Source organism: Eleutherodactylus coqui, chromosome 3 (genome assembly GCF_035609145.1).
Source record: "Eleutherodactylus coqui strain aEleCoq1 chromosome 3, aEleCoq1.hap1, whole genome shotgun sequence".
Lineage (NCBI taxonomy): Eukaryota > Metazoa > Chordata > Amphibia > Anura > Eleutherodactylidae > Eleutherodactylus > Eleutherodactylus coqui.
The window spans coordinates 43,426,126-43,452,561 of record NC_089839.1 but is presented as its reverse complement, the minus strand read 5'-3'; the positions used below and the strand labels follow the sequence as shown (position 1 = coordinate 43,452,561).

The following is a 26,436-nucleotide window of genomic DNA, read 5'->3' as shown; positions in this document are numbered from 1 at the left end:
AAATACAGCCTGTTGGAATTATGACAAGAAAATTAGTATTATCACGTTTGGAAATGTCATAGACCAATGATGTGTCAATGATTCATAATTGAATCCAAACAAGTGTTCATAGAAACCCCTGAATGGTGTTAAGTACTTGCAACACAGCCTTTAATTAAGTTTTTATGTATATTTCCTTCCGACAACTAGAACAAAAGAGTAAAATCTATAAAATGTAGATTTTTTTTCCAGAATTTCTCTCTTGCTTTTAAGAGATTCCTTCTGAATCCAGAAATAAAACCAGTTATACAATTGCCATTATACTCTGCTGTGTTCAGCGAGATTTTAGATGTTGCATGAGAAGCGTAAACTTTTTCTCTGCTATCATATACCGGTCATGCCTAATATTGACAGCCAGAGTTTCTCCATAAATAGTCCCATAACTAGCCCAAAAATAGTACCGGGTGAAGGATTCCCACATGAATTTAGCCCCCAGTAACAGTTCCAGCTAGAGAGTGCACCCAAAAAATGTGACTAATAATGACTTGCCAGAGTGTGCCTGATATACAGTCCCAAGCAGAAAGTGCACCATATGGTCAACCAAAACACTATCCTACCAAAGGTAATTGGACAGCTGAGCAAAACATCTAAAGTAGCATTTATTTACATATGTTACTACTTAGTAGGGCCTCCTTTGGCCCTAATGACATTGAAAATGCTATAACATCTGATACACATCAGCTGATATTCCCCTCCATTCATCCTGGAAATATCTGGTGAGTTCTCTCAAAAAAGATGGACCTTGTTCAAATTTCCTGACCTGAAGTTCCAGTATGCCCCAAAGATGTTCAGTAGGGTTCAGGTCGGGACTCTGTGCAGTCGGTCCAATCGTGGAACATCCATATCCTCAAACCAAAGTAAAACAGCATTGGATTTGTGACAAGGTGCGTTGTCTGGTTGGTAGTATGGCTGACCATTCCCAGAGTATTGGTAGGAACCCAACTTTCCCAGGTTAAGATTTACCACCTGGTATTAGTGTTAGGACTAGAGATGAGCGAGCACCAAAATGCTCGGGTGCTCGTTACTCGGGACGAAAATTTTGCGATGCTCGAGGGTTCGTTTTGAATAACGAACCCTATTGAAGTCAAAGGGCGACCCGAGCATTTTTGTATATCGCCGATGCTCGCTAAGGTTTCCATTTGTGAAAATCTGGGCAATTCAAGAAAGTGATGGGAACGACACAGCAACGGATAGGGCAGGCGAGGGGCTACATGTTGGGCTGCATCTCAAGTTCCCAGGTCCCACTATTAAGCCACAATAGCGGCAAGAGTGGGCCCCCCCCTCCCAACAATTTTTACTTCTGAAAAGCCCTCATTAGCAATGCATACCTTAGCTAAGCACCACACTACCTCCAACAAAGCACAATCACTGCCTGCATGACACTCCGCTGCCACTTCTCCTGGGTTACTCCTGCCCAACCCCCCCCCCCGCACGACCCAGTGTCCACAGCACACACCAAAGTGTCCCTGCACAGCCTTCAGCTGCCCTCATGCCACACCATCCTCATGTCTATTTATAAGTGCGTCTGCCATGAGGAGGAACCGCAGGCACACACTGCAGAGGGTTGGCACGGCTAGGCAGCGACCCTCTTTAAAAGGGGCGGGGCGATAGCCCACAATGCTGTACAGAAGCAATGAGAAATCCAATCCTGTGCCACCTCCATCAGGAGCTGCACACGTGGGCATAGCAATGGGGAACCTATGTGCCACACACTATTCATTCTGTCAAGGTGTCTGCATGCCCCAGTCAGACCGCGTTTTTTTTATAAATAGTCACAGGCAGGTACAACTCCGCAATGGGAATTCCATGTGCACCCACAGCATGGGTGGCTCCCTGGAACCCACCGGCGGTACATAAATATATCCCATTGCAGTGCCCATCACAGCTGAGGTAATGTCATGTTAAATGCAGGTGGGCTTCGGCCCATACTGCATGCCCCAGTCAGACTGGGGTTCTTTAGAAGTGGACACATGCAGTTACAACTCTGTGTGGACCGACAGCATGGGTGGGTGCCAGGAAGCCACCGGCGGTACATAAATATATCCCATTGCATTGCCCATCACAGCTGAGGTAATGTCACGTTAAATGCAGGTGGGCTTCGGCCCACACTGCATGACCCAGTCAGACTGGGGTTCTTTAGAAGTGGACACATGCAGTTACAACTCCGTGTGGACCGACAGCATGGGTGGGTCCCAGGAAGCCACCGGTGGTACATAAATATATCCCATTGCATTGCCCATCACAGCTGAGGTAACGTCCGATTAAATGCAGGTGGTCTTCGGCCCACACTGCATGCCCCAGTCTGACCGGGGTTTTTAATACATAGACACTGGCAGGTACAAATCCCTAATGTGAAGTCCCTGTGGACACACAGCATGGGTGGCTCCCTGGTACATAAATATATCCCATTGCAGTGCCCATCACAGCTGAGGTAATGTCATGTTTAATGCAGGTGGGCTTCGGCGCACACTGCATGCCCCAGTCAGACTGGGGTTCTTTAGAAGTGGACACATGCAGTTACAACTCCATGTGGACCGACAGCATGGGTGGGTGCCAGGAAGCCACCGGCGGTACATAAATATATCCAATTGCATTGCCCTGCACAGCTGAGGTAACATCAGAAAAAATACAGGTGGGCTTCGGCCCACACTGCATGCCCCAGTCAGACCGGGGTTTTTAATACATAGACACAGGCAGGTACAACTTCCTAATGTGAGGTCCGTGTGGACCGACAGCATGGGTGGCTCCCTGGAACCCACTGGCGGTACAAAAATATATCCCATTGCAGTGCCCTGGACAGCAGAGCTAACGTCTGATTAAATACAGGTGGGCTTTGGCCCAAACTGCATGCCCCAGTCAGGCTCGAGTTTTTTATAAGTATACACAGGCACGTACATCTCCCTAATGGGAAGTCCATGTGGACCGACAGGATGGGTGGGTCCCAGGCAGCTACCGGCGGTACATAAATATATCCCATTGCAGTGCCCAGCACAGCTGATGTAACATTAGCTTTAATGCAGGTGGGCAAAAAATTAATTGGATTACACTGTAGGCGAGGGCCCCAAAAAATTGGTGTACCAACAGTACTAATGTACCTCAGAAAAATTGCCCATGCCCAACCAAGAGGGCAGGTGAAACCCATTAATCGCTTTGGTTAATGTGGCTTAATTTGTAACTAGGCCTGTAGGCAGCCCAGTTAAAATAAAAATTGGTTGAGATGCAAGTTTCAACACTTTAATGAGCATTGAAACGTATAAAAATTGTTTACAAAAATTATATGACTGAACCTTGTGGGCCTAAGAAAAATTGCCCCTTCGGCGTGATTACATGAGGTTTCAGGAGGAGGAGGATGAATAGAATACACAGATTGATGAAGCTAAAAGGTCCCCGTTTTTGATGGTGATAGAGAACGATGCTTCCATCCGCGGGTGCAGCCTACGTATTGTTTAGGTATCGCTGCTGTCCGCTGGTGGAGAAGAGAAGTCTGGGGAAATCCAGGCTTTGTTCATCTTGATGAGTGTAAGCCTGTCAGCACTGTCGGTTGACAGGCGGGTACGCTTATCCGTGATGATTCCCCCAGCCACACTAAACACCCTCTCTGACAAGACGCTAGCCGCAGGACAAGCAAGCACCTCCAGGGCATACAGCGCGAGTTCAGGCCACGTGTCCAGCTTCGACACCCAGTAGTTGTAGGGGGCAGAGGCGTCACGGAGGACGGTCGTGCGATCGGCTACGTACTCCCTCACCATCCTTTTACCGTGCTCCCCCCGACTCAGCCTTGACTGAGGAGCAGTGACACAGTCTTGCTGGGGAGCCAGAAAGCTGTCAAAGGCCTTAGAGAGTGTTCCCCTGCCTGTGCTGTACATGCTGCCAGATCTCCGCGCCTCCCCTGCTACATGGCCCTCGGAACTGCGCCTTCGGCCACTAGCGCTGTCGGATGGGAATTTTACCATCAGTTTGTCCGCCAGGGTCCTGTGGTATAGCATCACTCTCGAACCCCTTTCCTCTTCGGGTATGAGAGTGGAAAGGTTCTCCTTATACCGTGGGTCGAGCAGTGTGTACACCCAGTAATCCGTAGTGGCCAGAATGCGTGTAACGCGAGGGTCACGAGAAAGGCATCTTAATATGAAGTCAGCCATGTGTGCCAGGGTACCTGTACGCAACACATGGCTGTCCTCACTAGGAAGATCACTTTCAGGATCCTCCTCCTCCTCCTCCTCCTCCTCAGGCCATACACGCTGAAAGGATGACAGGCAAGCAGCATGGGTACCCTCAGCAGTGGGCCAAGCTGTCTCTTCCCCCTCCTCCTCATCCTCCTCATGCTCCTCCTCCTCCTCAACGCGCTGAGATATAGACAGGAGGGTGCTCTGACTATCCAGCGACATACTGTCTTTCCCCGCCTCCGTTTCCGAGCGCAAAGCGTCTGCCTTTATGCTTTGCAGGGAACTTCTCAAGAGGCATAGCAGAGGAATGGTGACGCTAATGATTGCAGCATCGCCGCTCACTATCTGGGTAGACTCCTCAAAGTTTCCAAGGACCTGGCAGATGTCTGCCAACCAGGCCCACTCTTCTGTAAAGAATTGAGGAGGCTGACTCCCACTGCGCCGCCCATGTTGGAGTTGGTATTCCACTATAGCTCTACGCTGCTCATAGAGCCTGGCCAACATGTGGAGCGTAGAGTTCCACCGTGTGGGTGCGTCGCACAGCAGTCGGTGCACTGGCAGATTAAACCGATGTTGCAGGGTGCGCATGGTGGCAGTGTCCGTGTGGGACTTGCGGAAATGTGCGCAGAGCCGGCGCACCTTTCCGAGCAGGTCTTACAAGCGTGGGTAGCTTTTCAGAAAGCGCTGAACCACCAAATTAAAGACGTGGGCCAGGCATGGCACGTGCGTGAGGCTGCCGAGCTGCAGAGCCGCCACCAGGTTACGGCCGTTGTCACACACGACCATGCCCAGTTGAAGGCTCAGCGGCGCAAGCCAGCGGTCGGTCTGCTCTGTCAGACCCTGCAGCAGTTCGTGGGCCATGTGCCTGAGTAGTTTCAGCACGGCCTGCTGACGCTTGCCCACCGCTGTGCTGCCGTGCCGCGCGACACCGACTGCTGGCGACGTGCTGCTGCTGACACATCTTGATTGCGAGACAGAGTTTGCATAGGAGGAGGAGGGTGGTTTAGTGGAGGAAGCATACACCGCCGCAGATACCACCACCGAGCTGGGGCCCGCAATTCTGGGGGTGGGTAGGACGTGAGCAGTCTTATCTCCTAAGCTGAGTAGTTTCAACACGGCCTGCTGACGCTTGCCCACCGCTGTGATGCCACGCCGCGCGACACCGACTGCTGGCGACGTGCTGCTGCTGCTGAGACATCTTGATTGCGAGACAGAGGTTGCGTTGGAGGAGGAGGAGGAGGGTGGTTTAGTGGAGGAAGCATACACCGCCGCAGATACCAGCACCGAGCTGGGGCCCACAATTCTGGGGGTGGGTAGGACGTGAGCGGTCCCAGGCTCTGACTCTGTCCCAGCCTCCACTAAATTCACCTAATGTGCCGTCAGGGAGATATAGTGGCCCTGCCCGCCTGTGCTTGTCCACGTGTCCGTTGTTAAGTGGACCTTGGCAGTAACCGCGTTGGTGAGGGCGCGTACAATGTTGCAGGAGACGTGGTCGTGCAGGGCTGGGACGGCACATCGGGAAAAGTAGTGGCGACTGGGAACTGAGTAGCGCGGGGCCGCCGCCGCCATCATATTTTTGAAAGCCTCCGTTTCCACAACCCTATACGGCAGCATCTCCAGGCTGATAAATTTGGCTATGTGCACGTTTAACGCTTGAGCGTGCGGGTGCGTGGCGGCGTACTTGCGCTTGCGCTCAAACACTTGCGCTAGAGACGGCTGGACGGTGCGCTGACAGACATTGGTGGATGGGGCCGAGGACAGCGGAGGTGAGGGTGTGGGTGCAGGCCAGGAGACGGTAGTGCCTGTGTCCTCAGAGGGCGGTTGGATCTCAGTGGCAGGTTGGGGCACAGGGGGAGAGGCAGCGGTGCAAACCAGAGGCGGTGAACAGCCTTCGTCCCACCTTGTGGGGTGCTTGGCCATCATATGTCTGCGCATGCTGGTGGTGCTGAGGCTGGTGGTGGTGGCTTGGTGGCTCCCTGGCTGATCTTGGCGCGACAAAGGTTGCACACCACTTTTCGTCGGTCGTCTGCACTCTCAGTGAAAAATTGCCAGACCTTTGAGCACCTTGGCCTCTGCAGGGTGGCATGGCGCGAGGGGGCGCTTTGGGAAACAGTTGGTGGATTATTCGGTCTGGCCCTGCCTCTACCCCTGGCCACCGCACTGCCTCTTCCAACCTGCCCTGCTGCTGCACTTGCCTCCCCCTCTGAAGACCTGTCCTCAGTAGGCGTAGCAAACCAGGTGGGGTCAGTCACCTCATCGTCCTGCTGCTCTTCCTCCGAATCCTCTGTGCGCTCCTCCCTCGGACTTACTCCAATTACTACTACCTGAGTGATAGACAACTGTGTCTCATCGTCATCGCCCTCCTCACCCACTGAAAGCTCTTGAGACAGTTGCCGGAAGTCCCCAGCCTCATCCCCCGGACCCCGGGAACTTTCCAAAGGTTGGGCATCGGTCACGACAAACTCCTCCAGTGGGAGAGGATTCGGAACCATTGCTGCCCATTCTGGGCAGGGGCCCGAGAACAGTTCTTGGGAGTCTGCCTGCTCCTCAGAATGTGTCATTGTAATGGAGTGAGGAGGCTGGGAGGAAGGAGGAGCAGCAGCCAGAGGATTCAGAGTTGCAGCAGTGGACGGGGCAGAACTCTGGGTGGTCGATAGATTGCTGGATGCACTTTCTGCCATCCACGACAGGACCTGCTCACACTGCTCATTTTCTAATAAAGGTCTACCGCGTGGACCCATTAATTGTGAGATGAATGTGGGGACGCCAGAAATGTGCCTCTCTCCTAATCCCGCAGCAGTCGGCTGCGATACACCTGGATCAGGAGCTCGGCCTGTGCCCACACCCTGACTTGGGCCTCCGCGTCCTCGCCCGCGTCCACGTCCACGTCCTCTAGGCCTACCCCTACCCCTCAGCATGGTGTATTACCAGTAGTGCAGAAACAGAACGCTGTAATTAAATGTGCCGCTTATTGGCCTGTGGTTGGAGGCTGACTTCGCTTACGGAACGCACAGCAGAGCCAGGAAAGAATTTTGCACAAGCCTGCTGTAACACTTAGCTGGCTGCGTATTAATTAGGACTACTACCCCCAGCACAGACGCAGTACACTGAGGACGGTCACAGGCAGCCCAAATAGAAAGTTTTTTCCCAAATTTTTTGGGAAAAGCCCACTGCCTATATAGACAGTATATCTCTTTCACTGTCCCTGCCTCACCACTACTGGCCCTGGACTATGTAAAATTACTGCAGACTGTTTCCCTCTGGACAGGATGACAGCGGTGATGTAACGTCCAATGCAGAGCCAGGAAAGAATTTTGCACAAGCCTGCTATAACACTTAGCTGGCTGCGTATTAATTAGGACTACTACCCCCAGCAGAGACGCAGTACACTCAGGACGGTCACAGGCAGCCCAAATAGAATGTTTTTTCCCAAATTTTTTTGGAAAAGCCCACTGCCTATATAGACAGTATATGTCTTTCACCTTTTTCACTGTCCCTGCCTCAGCACTACTGGCCCTATACTATGTAAAATTACTGCAGACTGAGGACGCAATGCTCTGCACGGCCGATATACAAAAAAAAAATGTGCAACACTGCAAAAAGCAGCCTCAGCAGTACTGCACACGGTCAGATGTGGCCCTAAGAAGGACCGTTGGGGTTCTTGAAGCCTAAAATAACTCCTAACACTCTCCCTATAGCAACTCCAGCAAGACAGCACTTTCCCTGAACTATGTCAGAATGCATCTGTGGCGAGCCGTGGGAGGGGCCGATTTATATACTCGGGTGACACCTGATCTCGCCAGCCACTCACTGCAGGGGGGTGGTATAGGGCTTGAACGTCACAGGGGGAAGTTGTAATGCCTTCCCTGTCTTTCTATTGGCCAGAAAAGCGCGCTAACGTCTCAGAGATGAAAGTGAAAGTAACTCGAACATCGCGTGGTGCTCGCCTCTAGTAACGAGCATCTCGAACACGCTAATATTCGAACGAGTATCAAGCTCGGACGAGTACGTTCGCTCATCTCTAGTTAGGACCCATCTGAGAGCTTGGTCACCTGGACGTTGGTATATGGGCCAATGTACTTCGATTGAATTATATACCAAGAACCTTGCATTATTTAACGTGGTTAGAGTATTGATTATAGGTGTGTATACCTCTGATAGTAAATTTATTTTGCGTGCTGCTGCCATTTTTGGTTTCTGCTTCTCTTGTATGTTGCAGCCATGGTTTAACGTGGACCTATATATTTCTATTGAGATATATTTCCATTTGGTAGTGCTGACCTATTTTACCTTTTTTTTCATTCCCAGAGTTATACCACATTGTCGGCAGCACATTATTGTCTAGAATATCAGGGTACACCTCCATGTTCATGGTTCTTGTCACTACAACCAACGAACTTAGACCATGCCACATACAATATGCCCAAACCATAACAGAACCTTTGCTGTATGCAACAGTTGGCACAACACAGGTAAAAGCCATTCCCCAGGCGTCCATCTAATTTAAAGATGGAGGAACATGATTTGCTACTCCACAGAACGTTCTTTCATAGCTCAACTTTCCAATGACAATGTTCCTTGCACCATTTCAGATGGGCCAATGTATTGCACTTCGTGATGGATGGCATAACCCATATATCCAATAGCATGCAGTTCCCGTCACAAACTATGGCTGACAGCTCCAAGGGTTTGCATCTTATGTAGCATGCTTAAGAGAGGTGACATGTTAATAAGACTTGATCCATTCTACTGATATGGGTGTCTAAATACTTTGGAAATGATAATGTATAGTCCTATTGGTTCTGTTGGAGATATACCTCCCCCTTTTCATCCCTTTAGGGCAATCCAGGAGGGCTGACAAGTATGTTTTAACATGTACTACAATGAGGTCCTAAACCAAAGGAAATACTGCTACAGTGCATATAGGGACATATGTGTAGGGTGTGCAGAGATAGCAGTCACACCCAGAACCTGGGAGCACTAGAGCTCCCTCTACCACACAAGAAGCCACCATCATTATAAATGATAGATGGGTGACTATTTGTATTGGGGCCAAGAAGCTTTACGTTAGACTTCTGGTGATATATATAATATCTACAAGGAAAAGTGAATGGAGAACAGGTTCTTGATGTGTCACCAGCTACGAAGAAATGGGTAGAGTGCCCGAAATTTGAATGTAATTAGCAAAGAATATGCCACTGAATATCAGGACCAGAAATTGCAAATAAAATTAAACCTGAGATAATGGACACAAGATTATGTGGACCACATATATCCCTGACCACCAAACAATAGCATGACTATATAGACTCATGGTGGCTATACACAGGCCTGCTGCTCTGCACCACATGCAGAAGGGCTCTTTGGTGCTAAATACAATTATTCCCCACTGACCACCTTCTCTTTCCTCCACCTAATTTGCCTACCTATTGGTCCCTACCTACGCAGGGCCACAACAACGCAACACTTAGTGCCATCACACGGCACACTACAGCCAACGGAAGATATGTTCTCTCTCTTTGTCCTATTTCAGTATGCTCTGTTTTTGTCTGAGTTTAAATATGGCTTTTGACCAGGCCGTAGAGCAACCAATCCTTATTACATTGCAGAACTTGTTTGGGACTAATTACAATGCTCTGGTCACATAGCTACTGGCTACCTCTCACTGAGACTTACCAGCCTCTGAAGCTCTCGCTTTCCTTCATGCGACCCTCTGAGAACGTCTGGCTTTAGCACCATTCCCACCACCTCTCTTTCCATCACACACGGCATGTCTCAGGCTTCGCTCCCTGTCAATCTTCAATCACTCTATCTCTGCCTCTGTTTCAGCCAACAGGTGTGCTCCTCGGTGGCTGACTAGACCCAGGCCTTCACTTAGTATAAAAACACATATAGGCACACATAAGGCATTACCCAAATAAAATAAAATGTAAGGTGGCTGTAGAGTTGTGCTAACCAGGTTGTGTTGAGCTGAGAGGTAGTTAGTTAGTCCATCTGGGATCAGTAGTTGCCTAGATATCGAATGTCAAAGAGCACAAGAAAAGTTGAACTCATGTAGTACTTGTCAGGGTGGGGATTCCATTGTTGGGTGTTTTCAAGGAGTGAAAGCCAAATATTCTGGGCAGACTAGGTACATGTACCATCCCCTAATTTCTAGTTCTTTCCATCCTTATGCTGTGGTGACCATGCAGACAACCAGAAAGCCAAACACTGTCCAGCAACCTTCTGAGATGGTGAGACTCTGTTCACAAAAATGGAAACAAATGTTTTCTTTTTGTTTTTTCTCTTTACATTGTTATTAATAGAGATTGAATGCAAATGCAAAGCTTTCCATTTGTATCTGTTATTTGCACCATTAACGGATCCATATTTTCTTTTGCACCTGCCCATCAGAAAACTAGAAAAAAATATTTACACTAAAAAATGGATCCATTTAAAATAGATGCAAATGGATGCCAAATTGATACAAGTGGAGGCTGATGTTTGCATTTTTGGACAGATCCATCCATTAAAAAAACTTAGACTGAACCTCTTTTTGTTTCAGGTTGGCATACGTTTTGGGATGTGTTACGGAATTGTAGAGAAATCCGTCAAAAGACAGAATCTGTATACAGATGTTAACAGAGCCTAAGGCTATGTTCACATGGGGAGGATTTGCAGCAGATTTTCCATCCAGGCTTTTCGCATGGAAAATCCATGACATTTACAATAGCAGAAATATGGATGATATTTTCAAAATTTTAGAGACACTTAAAAATATGCGTGGTGGAACTAGAATACAAATAAGAATATGTAAGACCTGAGAGCATGCATATACAAAAATATACAGAATGATATAAAGCAAATCGGTTAAAAAAACCCTGGGGAATTATCTTGTTCTGTTTCATCATTTCAAATATATGGATTTATTGAGTTTATGAGTCATGAATTAATGCATGGAACAAGCATGAGACAATCACTCATCACCATTCAGTCTGTGAAAGCAATAATAGAGATAGGGTGCTTGAAGAAATACATTAGATCTCAAGCATGAGTTTCCCCGGCACCCCCAAATCTCATATGTAACTTGCAGACAGCATAGTAACTCCATGTAGATGTTTATCTGATCTTCCAATCCTGGAAGACATCAGGGCTAACCATGGAGATGGCGCACTGTCCATGTAGCAGTTACTTCAATCCAAGAATAATTCATTCATCTCTTTTACCATCATTGAAAATCTTACATTCATCTTGCACAGCGTAGTGTAAGTTGGAATAATGCATCATATCACCATCTAGCATAGAGTGTTTAAACTTTATATTGACCTTTAAAAAAAATCTAAAGATTTTTACACATTCCAAGATAAGGTCTTCTAAAACTTTTCCTTGTAGTCTTCACCAGCCAAAGCATGATGGTCTTTGGACCTCATGAGTGATTAATAGCCATATAGAATGGAGAACACGCAAATGTGATATGAATAATGTGCTATGTCAAATTCTTAGCACCTGCCGTGACACCCCAGAGTCTACTAAGCACATCTGATGCAACTAATCAAGAGCTTCAGGTGTGTTTGAGATAAAACACATCAAATACCTGGGCTTGCTAGGACATTATTTACTGTAACGTTTGACTGCATGTTAGAAATATGGCTAAGCTAACAGAGTGGTCCAAAACACCAAGAGAATGTATGATTGCCTTGCACAAACAAAGAAAAGGATGCAAAAAGATAGCAAACGAACTGATTATTCTAAGAGATATAGGTGGAAGAATGTTTCGCCAATTCAAAATGAAAGAATCACCGGCTACACTAGCTGGATGTGGCAGAAAGAGGAAGCCATCATCGTCTGCCACCACATTCCTGAGGAGGCAGATGGTCAAAAACCCTCAAGTGACTGCAAAAAACCCGCAGCCAGTTTTGGTGGTAACAGGCATTGAGGTTTCTGTTTGCACAGTAAGGTGTCTGCTAAATGCTGAATGTCTCCATGACCAAACTGCAAGACGTACACTTCTAATGATGGAAAACCACAAAAAAAAATTGATTCCAATATGCCCAAATCCGTATAAATAAGCCCAGAGTTGACCATAGTACTGCCACTAAAAGCTATAGACTCCCCAGTAACAGTCCCAGTGGCCCCTGTAGGTACCATACTTCTACCTCTTCCGGTGCAAGAGCCCCTAAATTTGCATAGGAGAATATAATATGAAGTGATCAGTTCTAGATTTTGTCTGCAAAACCTGTGAAATTATCCAACTGGATACAAGCCATTTGAGAAGTGTAACTTGACTTAAGAAGAGCTGCAATATGCCTCACCAGTGAAGCCCACCTCATAGTTCAAAGGCCCATTTACACGGGATGAATGAACGATGCCCGACACTCGTCCCTGTGTGTACTCGCTCCTGTGCTATTGCACAGGAGCGAGTATCGCTGGCTCTCTGACAGAGCGACCAGCAGGGGGCTGGGACAGCAGTGGGAGATTTCAAACCCCGCTCTCCTGCCACTCTCCATTCACTTTAGACAGCGGCCGTTCAGTACTGAATGGCTGTAGTTCACACTGAACGATCATCTTTCAAGATTTTATGCAGCTTAAACAATGAAAGATGAGCTGAACAAAGACTGTTCAGTAAAAAAAGCAGCCATTCAGTACTGATTGGCCGCTGTGTTAGCGAATGGAGAGGTGCGGGGGAGAGCGAGGAGTGAAATCTCCTCCAGCCACTCTGCTGCGAGCCAATGATACTCGCTCCTGTGCAGCAGCACAAGAGCGAGTACATGCGGGGACGAGGGCCGGGCATCGTTTGCCCGAAATTCATCCCATGTAAATGGGCTTAAGAAGCACTGATATCAAAGACAATACAGTCACAATCCTCCTCTATTCAATTCTTGAGGGCATCAAGTTCAGGAAATAGTCTGAGAAAAGTGCATGTCTACAAATTGTGGGAATAGAATTAAGATATTGGAAAATTGGAGATCAACCTTATATTTTTTTAATCTAAAATAGGGATTTTCAAACTCTAAGGTTGGCCTCACTGGTGAGGCGCCACCCGGTTATTGATGAAGCGTGGCATTGCTCCCAAGTATCCTGGATTTATTAAAACATTTCTACTGTCTTAGGACATTATACTGCTGTTACAGCAAAAGTAATCTATCACACTTGCTTCATCGAAGAAGACAATCTCCTGTGCAGATTGGCACAGAAACAAGATGTTACAATAAAACTTCCTTTTTATGGGAATGCCATGTCAGAAAAGGTATTGCAATCAGGGGCGCAACTATAGAGGATGCAGGGGATGCGGTTGCACCCAGGCCCAGGAACTTTGGGGGGCCCATAAGGCCTCTCTTCTCCATATAGGGAGCCCAGTACTATGAATAAAGCATTATAGTTGAGGGCCCCGTTCCAGGTTTTGCATTGGGGCCCAGAAGCTTCAAGTTACTCCTCTGACTGCAATGATTGTAGCTGTTAATTAAGACTGGAGAAATTTATCAATTGATTTGCGCCAGTATTATTGAGAAAAGTTACAACTTATGGTGTAGCCATTGTAGCATCATTTAATGACCTTTCTTGACACTCATCAGTTTTGAAAAGTGGTGGAAAAAATTGTTCAACCAATGACTGTAAGCCCTAATTTGGGGAATATGGGGGACTTTTTGTGTTTAAAACTCAGCGCTCTATCTTCTGGAAGAGAGTTGTTTTGCATACTCTTTTTGCCCATGGGAAATTGCCCATAAGACTCCATATGTCAGCTGGATCTCCTCAATAAGAACCAGCACCCACAGAGCTGGGCAAAAGGCATCCCATCTAGTCAACCAGTAACTTGCTCTTCACTGACAAGGAGCAAGAATCCTAATACAGGTTCAACAAATAAGTTTCCGATTTGGCTTATAGCCCTAGTTATGTTTTAAGGCTCTGTTAAGACTGAGACATTGACTTAGTTTAGTTAGTTAGTTATCACGCTTGGACGACAAGGGCCCATAGTGCCGATCTAGAATGACCACGAACAAGAGCATTGTTCCATTTGGTGTTGATGTCAGAGGAGGTACCGTTGCCCATCTGTTGCACCCACGAGTGCCGCAGACGACCAGGGGGCCTCCGCCATCCGGCAGGGGGTCGTCGTTCCATTTTCCTAGCAATTGCTGCGGTTAGAGCCCCGTGGGCCTGAACAGCTTCTGACAAGCGTGCAACATGGCCAAAAAGTGCGAGTCGTCTCCTTGTTATTGTTTTTGTGATTGACTCAAGTCCTGTGCAAACCTGTGTCTCGCTGTTTCTGATGAAGTCAGACCAATGGAGACGGAGAATCTGGCGTTGGAATCGCATGTGAAAGGACTCCAGACGCTCGGTGGTTTGTGACAGCAAGGTCCAGGTCTCTGAGCCGTACCATAATATATGCATAACGCAGGTCTGGTAGAATCGAATCTTAGCCCTGAGTGTTATGTTCTGCCTCTGCCAGAGTTTATCCAGGGGCCTCATCGCTGAGGCTGCCAGCGCTATTCTCTGCAGGATGTCTGAAAGCACCCTCCCATCTGTATGCTGAACGGTGCTGAGGTACAAGAACTCACTGACAGCGTTGACTCTCTGGCCGTTTACGTATAGGTCCGGAGGGATTGCGTCAGCTCCTAGATTCTGCAGCTTGGTTTTTTGCCAGGAGATGTGAAGCCCAAGACAGGATGCCTCAAAATCGAACTGTTCCAATGAGTGTCTCAGATTATTAGATGTGACATCTAAAAGTGCAACATGGTCAGCGTAGTCCAGGTCGGTAAAGTGGTACTCTGGAAGAGTGACCCCATTACGTTGGAGAATACGCTGAAGAATCCAGTCCATGGCCCTGCAGAAGAGTGCAGGAGCTAAGACACAACCTTGTCGAACACCAGACAAGGTCTCAAAAACTAGCAGAGGTTGAACCGTTGATACGGACTTTGGTGGATGTGCCCTGATGAATGTCATTGACTTACAGGTACTTAAATTGTACCCTCTTCTCAGTGGTGCCCAGAATGTGCTGCCAAAGTAGGCAGACAATGCAACTGCTATGGGGCCCATGGGCCAGGGGCTGAATAGCCTCCCACTTTCCCTGAATTTCCAGCAGCACAAGTTTTACTACATCCTAGCTGCTCGCTCAGTCAGTGCAGGTTGCTTCTCCCTCCTCTCTCAGCAGTACTACACCGAGATCAGGAAGGAGAAGGAGGAGCAGCCTGCACTGACTGAGAGAGCAGCTTCCTTAACAGCTGGAATGTAAACGACACTTGTGCTGCTGGATATTCAGGACAGGGGGAGACACTGAGGGGATTGCATTATCTTGTGGGTCCACAAAGAGAAGACTCCATTACTTTGTTTGGCCACAGAGTGGGGACACCATATCTTCATGGAGCCACGGAGGCGACACTAGTCCTATGGAGGAAAGGGGGAAACAATAGTCCTATGTGGAGGCCACGGGTGGAAGTAGTCCTATGAGGGTCCACAGAGGGAACACTAGTCCTATGGGGGGACCACAGTTGCGACACTAGTACTATGGAGGAACCACAGAGGGGGCACTAGTACTATGGAGGCCATAGAGGTTGCACAAGTACTATGAGGAGGGTTACTGAGGGGTTCATTGGGGATAGTGGCAGGATAGTTATAGTGTGCAGAGACGAGTCACTGCTTGAGGAAATCTTCATGGTCATCTAGGTCCAGATAAAGAACAAAAACAGGCATCACCAATCAGAGAAGACACCGCCTGGAGATAACTGCACTGTAATCACTGTGTAGAGCTGGTAATTGACTATTATATGCATTATATAGAGGTACATTAGAGCTGAGCTACCCATCAGGTTATGAATATGCTGCATCAATTTTTTTTAAATTGGCGGGAGGCCCATTTGCAATGGGGTCCCATGTCTTCTATGTACACCCCTGGTAGTGCCCTAGCTAGCCACCTACTGGATATCCCTGCCATGTTTATAGGAATCTATATTATGCCATTCTTTGTATTGAGAAAAAGGTGTGCGTCTAAAGAAAACAGTAATGGAGACTCCTCAACACAAGAGTACGACACCTTATCTCCCGGGTTAATGTATGTAGCCGTTTTACTTTACTTGCTCAGAAAGGCTATAAAGGTACAGAAAGTACTCAACGCTTCCTTTATGCTCATACTGCATCACATTTCCTGTGAATCAGAGCTGATGTGCACAAATTGGCTTCAAATAAATTTCTACCCATCACTTAAGGGTCTCGGTAACCTTATCTTACCCAGCGGTTTATGTGCACGATGGATAAATGTCAGGGATGAAGCAATAGTTACACTTACAGCTGAGCTCAACCAATGTGTGACCTTGAGTAACACATTTATACTGCTTCACAGACTCTGATATGACTATGGTGTGAAGGATACAGGCAGCTGCTGCAAACAGCGCACGGAAATAGACATTTGCTAATTGGTTGCAAAAATCTAAATTTGTCTTGCTTTATGGCTTGCTTAATAATAAGCTCCTAAATCTACTTTATGTAAAAAGAGCTCCTCAATTACAGGTTGAGACGGAGGATAACATGGAGCGATGGTTGATCCTTTCCTGCCAGCACAGTATCAATGCAGCTCTGAGCAAAGACAGACTGGTTGCTAGGGAAATACAGATCTTGTAATTGTCAGGCAGCATCCATAGCAACCAGTAAGTTTTAGATTACTTTTTAGCTCAAGACTGGATTGGAAAAAAGCTTTTAAAAGTCTTGCCAGTGCTAAAGGCAGAGACATATTAGCTGCATCTGCTTCTGATGCCTTAGGGGACCAAAGGCCCCTTGTCACATCAAAACAGGACGCTCTGGATCCATAACCCTGCAATACTCACGGGCTTTGAACAAACAGACCGCAAGTGCACACAAAACAGTAGTAATCAATAAAGAAAACAGACACCAGAAACACTGTCCCTATAAACCCTTTACCTAGGGAAGGGACCTGACTATATGCAGATAACCCACCCTAACAAGGGCGAACCTGACCACACACCTTGGCCACTAGCAGGCCCTACGTGGGAGAGAAGAAAACCGCATAAAGCAAGATATAAACGACCGTAACTACAGTATTCAGCTTTGTGAAGCAAACAGTAGATCCAGAACGAATCTCTTACTTCTACCAAAGTCAAAGGAAGACTGAAAATAAACAGCAATGAGCAAAGCGCAAGGCCAGGCTAAAAAGACATCACTAATTACCCCCAGCTGAAACCAAGCAAGTCTCACCTAATATCACTCCCAGCAGAGCCAGAAGACAAAGAGAAACACGTACAAAACCTGTACCAGATTACTAGGAAGGAACAGATCCCAGAACCACTGCAACCCCCCACTGCTACGTTAGAAGCACTATAAATGGCATATGGTACAAGCGGGCCCTGTTACGGATTTTGCATTTAGGGTCCAATGACTTCAACCACCCAATCTGACTTTGAGCATGAAGAGACCTAAGTGCTGCACTGGGCAATACAGTGCGAGATGACTGTATGATGCCTGGAGGATATTGTGCATGAGTCCTATTCTAATTAATAGTCAGAAAATGTTTTCATCCTATTGCTTCTAGTCTTTGCTTGTACAAATAAGAATAGGGCTAATCCCTCTGCACTGTGACAGCCCTTCAGATATTTGTAGACAGCTATTACGTCTCCTCTCAGCCTTCTTTTCTGCAAGCTAAACATTCCCAGATCCTTTAACCATTCCTCATAAGAACTGATTTGCAGCCCGCTCACCGTCCTGGTAACTCTCCTGTGAACTTGCTCCAGTTTGTCATGTCTTTTTTGAATAGGGGTGCCCACAACTGGACACAGTATTCTAGTTGAGGTCTGACTAAGGAAGAGTAGAGGGGGATAATGACCTCACGTGATCTAGACTCTATGCTTCTCTTAACACATCCCAGAATTGTGTTTGCCCTTTTTCTGCTGCATCACACTGCTGACTCATGTTCAGTCAGGGATCTATTAATATATCCAAATCTTTTTTACATGTGCAGCTGTTTAGCCCAACTCTTCCCATTCTGTATGTGCTTTTTTCATTTTTCTTGCCCAGATGTAGGACTTTGCACATCTCCTTGTTAAATACCATTCTGTTAGTCAAGCTTTCAAGGCTGCTAGGCCTCTTCATCCAGTTTTATCATAAAGCCTGATGAAGAGGCTTAGTAGTCTTAAAGGTTTGCATATATAATTTATTGCCTTTTCATACAAGAGTATTCAGCATTACATAGATTGTTTCTAAGTAATACAGTACCACACTGTTTTTATATACATGTTTTATATAGTGCTGCGGTATAGCAAACACGACCTAATGTGACCGGTATCCTAATAAAACGAGAGCAGTAGTTCACCTGTACATCCGCTACTGTTCCACAGGACAATAAATAAGACCTAGAGGCATATTTTCCAATTACCGAAGGAAATCCCCCTGACCCCAGTGATACAACTTAAAATGTCTCTTCCAGTCAAAGTAATTGGCACATCTGCCAGTCTTACCATTCAGTGCAGATGTCTGTTGTAGGGCTGCAGACTCAATGTACTCCGGAGTTAGTGCAGGCAACATACCGCACTTATTACTGTATTGCTGTCTAAATCATTTATACTCAGGAATTGAAAACTATAACATAATACTTCCGCTTATAGCGCGATGCATAATACATCGTGTTCGGATCCCTTACTCAGCTTATCCTTGGTTATTCTCCAAGAAAAATTCAACCAAGTATTCTTTCTATAGATCCATCACTCTCGCATACCAATTATATTCTAGTAACAGCTATTTAATTACCTAATTACAGCTATTAATTATGAGAAGCACACTCGTTTTCATAATAATTAATTTGCTTACACAACACAATAATCATGTAGGTAAAGGATTCAAGCACACAGCAGAGCAAGGCGGCCGGCAATGGCAAACAGCGTTCTTCTGGATCTGTAGGCACACTGTGTACCGCCATATAGTGTCTCTGCGAGTACAGCAGTATTACATAAGAGATCTAAGCAGGCTATGGGTTCTATGTTATGGATCCTTACGGCTCAGATCTGTAATATAGTCATATGCATGATGCCTTACTTATGTGATGCAGTAGATAGACACCATTCATACCGACTCGTACAATGCAGATCTGTAATATGGCCATGTGCATGATGCCTTACTTATATTATGTGCTGGATGCATGCTACATTTGTACTACCCACGAGCTGCTCATGCGCCACAGATGCGCTGGACCCAGGCTGCCGGCTGCGCATGTACAACTGATATAGGAAACTTGCTGTGCATGTAAGATTCACACATAGGACATTGGCATCTATGGGATTTAGAGAGGGAGGGGGTTCTCATCTTTACCCCATCAGTACCCAGCTATCTGATTGAAGGGTGCCAATTATTGCCATGGCAGCCAAAGGCCAAATCATGTCTTCTGGGTCTGCTATGTACGCTGACCTAGTGTTGTCAGTTTCATCCCTGACAGTAATAGGCCTTACTGTCAGTGATGAAAGTGACAGTTCCAGATAATACACTGCACTATACAAGTAGTGCAGTGTATTAACTAAACGATTAAACAATCATATCTTCAAGTTGCCTCATGAAATGAGTAAATTGGGGTTAAAAACAATCAATAATAAGAAATATTATCACGTGCAAAAGCCCTACCCCAAAAAATGCATACAAAAATTGTCATTTTTCCGTCATTGAAGCGTTTGCAACTACCAGTGCTTTAGAATTATTATGTTACTCATTCCATACGGTCAATGCTGTTATAAAAAAAAAAGAAAACAAAGCCAGCGTTGCTGCTTTTCACCATCCTGCCTCACAAAAAAAAAAAAAAATAAATAAATAAAAAGCAATCAAAAAGTCCTATAGTATCCAAAATGATATTAATGCAAACGTCAACTCATCCCACAAAATACAAGCCTCACACGGCTCTGCAGACAGAATAATTAAAAACTTATGGCTCACTGAATATGGCGAGGCAGAAAATATTTTTTTTTCCTATGAAAAATGCTTTTATTGTGCAGAAGTAGTCAAATCTTAAAAAAACAACAAAAAAGAAATAAAACGATATAAATTTGGTAATTAGATTGATCCATAGAATAAGCTGAACCTACCAAATATATAGCGTGGTGATCGTCACGCAAAAAAATAACTAACTATTTCACAGTTGCAGGAAGGTAAATCATCAGCTCTGGTTTTGGAACGAGCCGCAGCCCAGGACAGCGCGGCATGAAGGGCTTAGACACACGGGCGCATCGGCGCCCGTGTTACTGCAGGTAGAAGACGTCCGCACTTCAGGATGGACGTCTCTCTGTAGTGCTGGAAGAAAGAACATGTGACCGGCTTCATTGCCGGTTATGTGTTCTTTCTTCGGCGCTGCGGGGAGTCGTCCGTCCTGAAGTGCGGCCGTCTTCTTCCCGCAGTAAGGGCTCAGTCACACGGGCGCATCGGTGTCCCGATGGCCCCATAAGCCCGTGTGACTAAGCCCGAAAGAAGACTTCAGCACCGCCGGCTCCAACGAAAACCCAACTTGATTTAGAAACTAAAACAAGACACATAGTCACTTCATTGGGCTGCACACGAAGGGCTCAGTCACACGGGCATTGTTACGCGCATAAAAACGTTCACACTGCGTGCGTAAAAAAAAAGCCTGGCCACAGTCATTTCCACCCATATGTTCTATCTTTTGTAGGTGCAAATTTTTGGATGCACGCAGTGTGAAAAGTTTTACGCGTGACTAAACGCGTGAAAAAACACCTGTGTGACTGAGCCCTAATGAAGTTTCTAAGGCCGGATTCACATGGGTGTATTTGCTCATTCACATGCACGTATTCATGCGCAATTCTGTTGCACCATAAAATAGGCAGCATGTTCTATTTTTCGTCGCATTGACGCAGGTAAATGAAAAATATATGAAACCGATTATGCTAATTAACCTTTTTAATGTACGGGATAGGGCCTGCTGAAGTTTTTTCTTGTGCGCACAAATGTGCATGATTTGCACTTGCAAGTGCACTTACAATAAAAAATGTAGAAAAACAGAACCTCTGATGCTCAAAAACGCATCTCAAAGGCACGTGCAAATACGTATATGCTCATCTGAATGCAGCCTAAGGGCTCCTTCACACGGGGGCTGAAATTTTCGGCCGCGCATGCCACGGCCACATCGTCCCCGAAAATTGCATGAACGAGAGGCAGCGGCGACTAAGCTGGCGGTGCAGAAGTCTTCTTTCAACTATGCCGGAGTTGCATTATTGTGTAAACCTTCGCTCCCAAAACACGCAATAAAAAGCGATCCCAAAAGTATAAATTTGATATTAACACAAATGTATCGACACGGAGAATAGGGCTAACAGATCATTTATGCTGCACAATGAACAGCGACAAAAGAAGAAAAAACAATGTCGGAGTGGCGGTTTTATGCATAGCTCAGCTTCTTTTTATTTTTGGAACATAGTCAACCAAAAGCCTATGTACTGCAAATTCGGTTTCACCTTAAGCGCTCAGTCACACGGGCGTTTTTACTTGCGTTTGCGGTCCACATCTATATAGAACCAATGCTTTTCAATGGCAACGGTCACATGTGCGAATTTTACATGCGTATAAAATTCGCACCTACAAAAGAGAGAACATATGGGTGGCAATGGACGTGGTCCCACACTTTTTATACGCGCGCAATGCGATCTTTTTTACGTGCGTAAAAACACCCATGTGACTGAGCTCTAATACTGATTGGCAGAACAAAGTTAACAAGTAGAGATGAGCGAGCATACTTGCTAAGGGCAAATACTCGAGCGAGTATTGTCCTTAGCGAGTACCTGCCCGCTCGTGAGAAAAGATTCGGGTGCCGGCGGGGGTGAGCGGTGAGTTGCGGCAGTGAGCAGGAGGAAGCAGTGGGGGGGTAGAGAGAGAGAGAGATCTCCCCCCTGTTCCCCCCCTGTTCTCCCCTGCCGTTCCCCGCCCTCCGTCGGCACCCGAATCTTTTCTTCCGAGCAGGCAGGTACTCGCTAAGGGCAATGCTCGCTCGAGTATTTGCTTTTAGCGAGTATGCTCGCTCATCTCTATTAACAAGTCATTTATACTAGGTGGGTAATGCAATACAAATGATGGAATGATGGAATTATTATGCATAAGCATCCGTTGTAACGGCGCCACAGTAGCGTAAAAGAATAGAAAGGCGCCCCGAGCTGGTAAAATAATGATGAAAGCAATTATAACAAAACTAAAGAGGAGAAGTGAAATGCAAAGCAATAGTATCAATATATATTGTGTCAACAGTGATGAAGTGAAAACCATCATTCAGCTGCAGCAGCGGGGTAATTGATGTCTTCGTACGGATACCTTTATGATTGTTTTATTAGTAACGGAGTTAGTGATTTTCCCATTCTTTCCCCAAAAAGTGACGAAGCCCGACTGTACTCCGCACATCTTACATACACCCCCACATTATAAATTGACATACCAGTAAGCCCCAGGGGCGTAAGTAAAGGCTCAGAGGCCCTGATGCAAAAGGTGAGCTGGGCCCCCCCCCCCCCCTCTATCTGTATCTGTACCCATACCTAAACCATGCTGCACAGAGACATAACTTGAAGCTTCAGGGCCCCAATGCAAAACCTGTAACAGGGTCCCCAACTATAATGCTTTATTCATAGTACTGGGCTCCCTATATGGAGAAGAGAGGCCTTATGGGCTCCCTAACGCTCCTGGGCCGGGGTGTAACCCCATCCCTCACCCTCTATAGTTACGCCCATGGTAAGACCCCAAACAATACAACTTCTTATACCCCTAGAGAATACCCTCAAGAGTGTTGTTTCTAAACTGAGCTCACTTTTGAGAGGTTCCACATCAGTTATACATGAAGGGACCTGTAAATGCAAGATGAACAAGAGGAGAAGCGGTGCCTCTGGTGTAGTCCACCAACACTGTGTAATTGTGTACTGATGATAAATCTACTTATCTTCTCTTGCTGTGACCTGCACAGCACTAAATCAGCAAATAATGAACTGACGGCAGCCGGCTACTCCACTCAACACACTGTGGTTGGTGTCAGGCAGTCAGAAGATATACAGTAGAACAGGAGCGAAGATTGGCGCACAACCAGGAAGGTAGGTATAAGCGTTTTTTTGTTTTCACCATGAAGATAAGCAGTGTATTTTAGGTTTGAACAGAACTCTTCTTCAAGTCAGTCATCAGTTGATGGAGAACTGACCCGACAAAAAGTTCTGTTTGAACATGAAACGCGTTGTTTGGCTTCTTGCTGAAAATAAAAATCAGCTTACACTTACCCTCCTGGTTTCCTTCTTGTGCGCCGATTGTAGTGTCTATAAATACAACATGGCGTCTAAAAAATATTCAAGCACAGTCTGCGCTCATTCCCTTCTGCATTACATCCATGCAGCGGTTTACATCCACATATAGGACACTTCTGTACTGAGGAGAAATCAGCTAACACATTTTATGGTGCTTTTTCTTATATCACGCCTTATGAAAATAAAAAACTTTTGGGCTAAATTTATGTGTTTTTGAAAAAGAGTTGTAATTTTCTATTTTCATGCCCCAAAATAAACAATTACCACTGACATCTGTAGGGTCAAATTGCTCATTACACTCCTTAATGATTTTTAAGGGATCTAGTTTCCAATATAGGAGTCACTTTTTGGCGGGGTCTACTGTTCCGGATACTTCAGGGACTCTGAAAATGAAACACGGCCTCCAAAATTATACCAGCAAAATTTGCTTTCCAAAAGCCAAATACTCTCCTTTCCTTTTGAGTGTACCCATGCAGTGGTTTATATCAAAATATGGGGCATTTTCATACTTGGGAGGAATTAAAGGGTGATCCTTCTCCTATTGCCCCTTGTTTAAAAAATGGGGCCAATCCTATGTGTTTTGGGAAAAATTGTAGTTATTTATTTTTTAAAGTCCAATTCTAAAACACCCTTATGGTCAGAACACTCACTATACCACAATTCTTTGAAGGGTGTAGCTTTCAAAATAGGGACTTTTTAAGAGATGTTTTTTTATGTTTTGGAAGATCAAGGGCTCCATAAACCTGAAACGGTGTACGGAAACTGTCCAAATAAAGGGGAACCCCAAAATACGCAAGATGCTCCTTCATTTCAGAGGCCCGAGTTTGAGTCATGGTTCATATTAAAGACACATGGGATATTTCTGAAAATTACAGATATTTAGTTTTGCTTATCTGCTAAATCTTGCTGTTACAGAAAAAAATGTATGAAACCTTGAAAATCTAAAAAAAAGAAATTTTCTAATTTCCTCTCTTTTTTGCTTTAATCCCTTTGAAACACCTAAAGAGTTAACAGACTTTGTAAATGCCATGTTGAAAACTTTGAGGCCTTCAGTTTTTGGAATGGGGTGATTTACATACAGGCTTCTCAAAGTCACTTTAGAGCTAACTTGGTCCCTTAAGAAATAGGTTTAGAAAATGTTCTTCAGAATTGGAAAAAGAAATCGCCCCTACGCTCAAAAGGCCGGATGGGTTTTCCATGTGCTGAACTATGTGAGTTGCACTGGAGAATCATCGGCGCAACTCATTCTCTGTCGCGCGAATATGGTCTCACATTTCTGATGTTCCAAAAAAAAAATAAAAGGATGCTTACAAAATGAGGCCACCAAAAAGTGGAGATATAGTAAATATTATTTGTGAACTATTTTGTGTGGCAGGAAGATCTGCCCAACAAGCAGAAAAATTCAGTTTGAACATTGCTAAGTTTTCAAAACTTTCTGTAATTTTAGAACTTTAAAAAAAAAACAAAAAAAACCCATATCAACCAAAATGTAGCGCTAATATAAAGTAGAAAGTGTCTTAAAAATAATTTCAGAATCACTTGGATAAGAAAAGCATTCCAAAGTTACTACCACATAAAGTGACCTGTCAGAATCGGTGTGCTGTTATATGAATATGGGAATGCAACAATTTGTTTTAGCTGAAGTGATTTAATAAAAAAAAAAAAAAAGAAAAATTGGGCTGTGTCCAAGAGGCAAAAACTGGCTGCGAGGGGTCATAAGTGTGCTTGATCTATAGAAGAGCATGTGCACACATCCAACTCCAAAGAGTCCTTCTGCATGCGCACAGCAACTTCATGGGAGCACAGTGCTGGAACGGGCTCCCAGTGAGTATGAAACATTGCTCTCCAGACTCCCATTTCCCTTACCTTTAAGCCCCATAATGTAGTTTAGGGGGCTCAGAGGGGATGACAGGTTCCCATTAAGTTCAATGTACAAACAATATGCTGTAAACTCTGAAGATTTCCCTAATCGTGGATGCTCACAGCCATAAATTTGCCATTTAACTCTAATATATATCTACTGTATGCCTCGGATTTGGAGCTCCATATCTGAAAAAAATGACTGCCATAAGGCCTAATTTCCACGGGCGGATTTCCGCCACTATTACGCGTCGAAAATCTGCTGCGTTGGCCCGCAGCTATTAGGTTCTATTGAACCTAATAGCGCAATGCTCATGGTGCGGAATTCCACCGTGGAATTCTGCCCCATGAAAGCTCCCGCAATCACCCGTGGCATGTTCTATTTGCCGCGGGCATGAGCGCAGATGGCTTCCATTGCAGTCAGTAGAAGCCGTCCGTCACGCTATCTTCCGCTTTAGCACAGCGGAAGATAGCGTGAAAACGCTTCCCCGCCCACCACCGGCTGTGCCATGTGACGCTATGGGCATATCATTTGACGTGGCCGGCGCGTCACATGACACTGCTGGCGCGTCATGCGGGACCTTGGGCGACGGATCCGGAGGTAAGTATGGGGTCTCTCTGGGGGCGCCGTGACGGACTGCACTGCGATATTCCGCTTGCGGAGCCCGTCACGGCCATGGGCACTAGGCTTAAAGGTCTAATATGTATAAAGAAACTAATCAGTACCGAATATTGAAACAATGTGAGTGCTAAACAGCGGACATTCACTTTAAATAACAAGACGGTGGAGCCCCTTTTACAGAGTGTGAGAACAAGCTCGAACATACAAGGGCTCAAAATAGGCACAAAAACCCTGAATACGGCAGCTTTCGCAGACGACATTATGTTCGTGATACCAGAACCGGAAACGAGCATCCCGAACCTAACGTCGCTATTAGAATACTTTGGCTCCGTATCTAATTTTAAAATCAACTATGCAAAATCCACCGTCTTAAATATCTCGTTGACCCAAGCAAGATATGACGCTCTCAGCTCCGGCTCACCCTTCGTTTGGTCTAATACATCAGTAGAGTACCTAGGGGTTATAATTACAAAAAAGACCGAAGACCTATACCATCAAAATTTTACCCCACTAA

At 45.8% G+C, this 26,436-nt stretch overlaps 1 protein-coding gene across 1 annotated transcript in view; it reads right to left on the bottom strand.

Annotated features, from left to right (window-relative positions):
• KCNK12 (potassium two pore domain channel subfamily K member 12) overlaps window positions 1-26,436 on the bottom strand; it is a 111,155-nt gene that overhangs the window by 10,539 nt on the left and 74,180 nt on the right. The gene's annotated exons all lie outside the window — the stretch shown is intronic.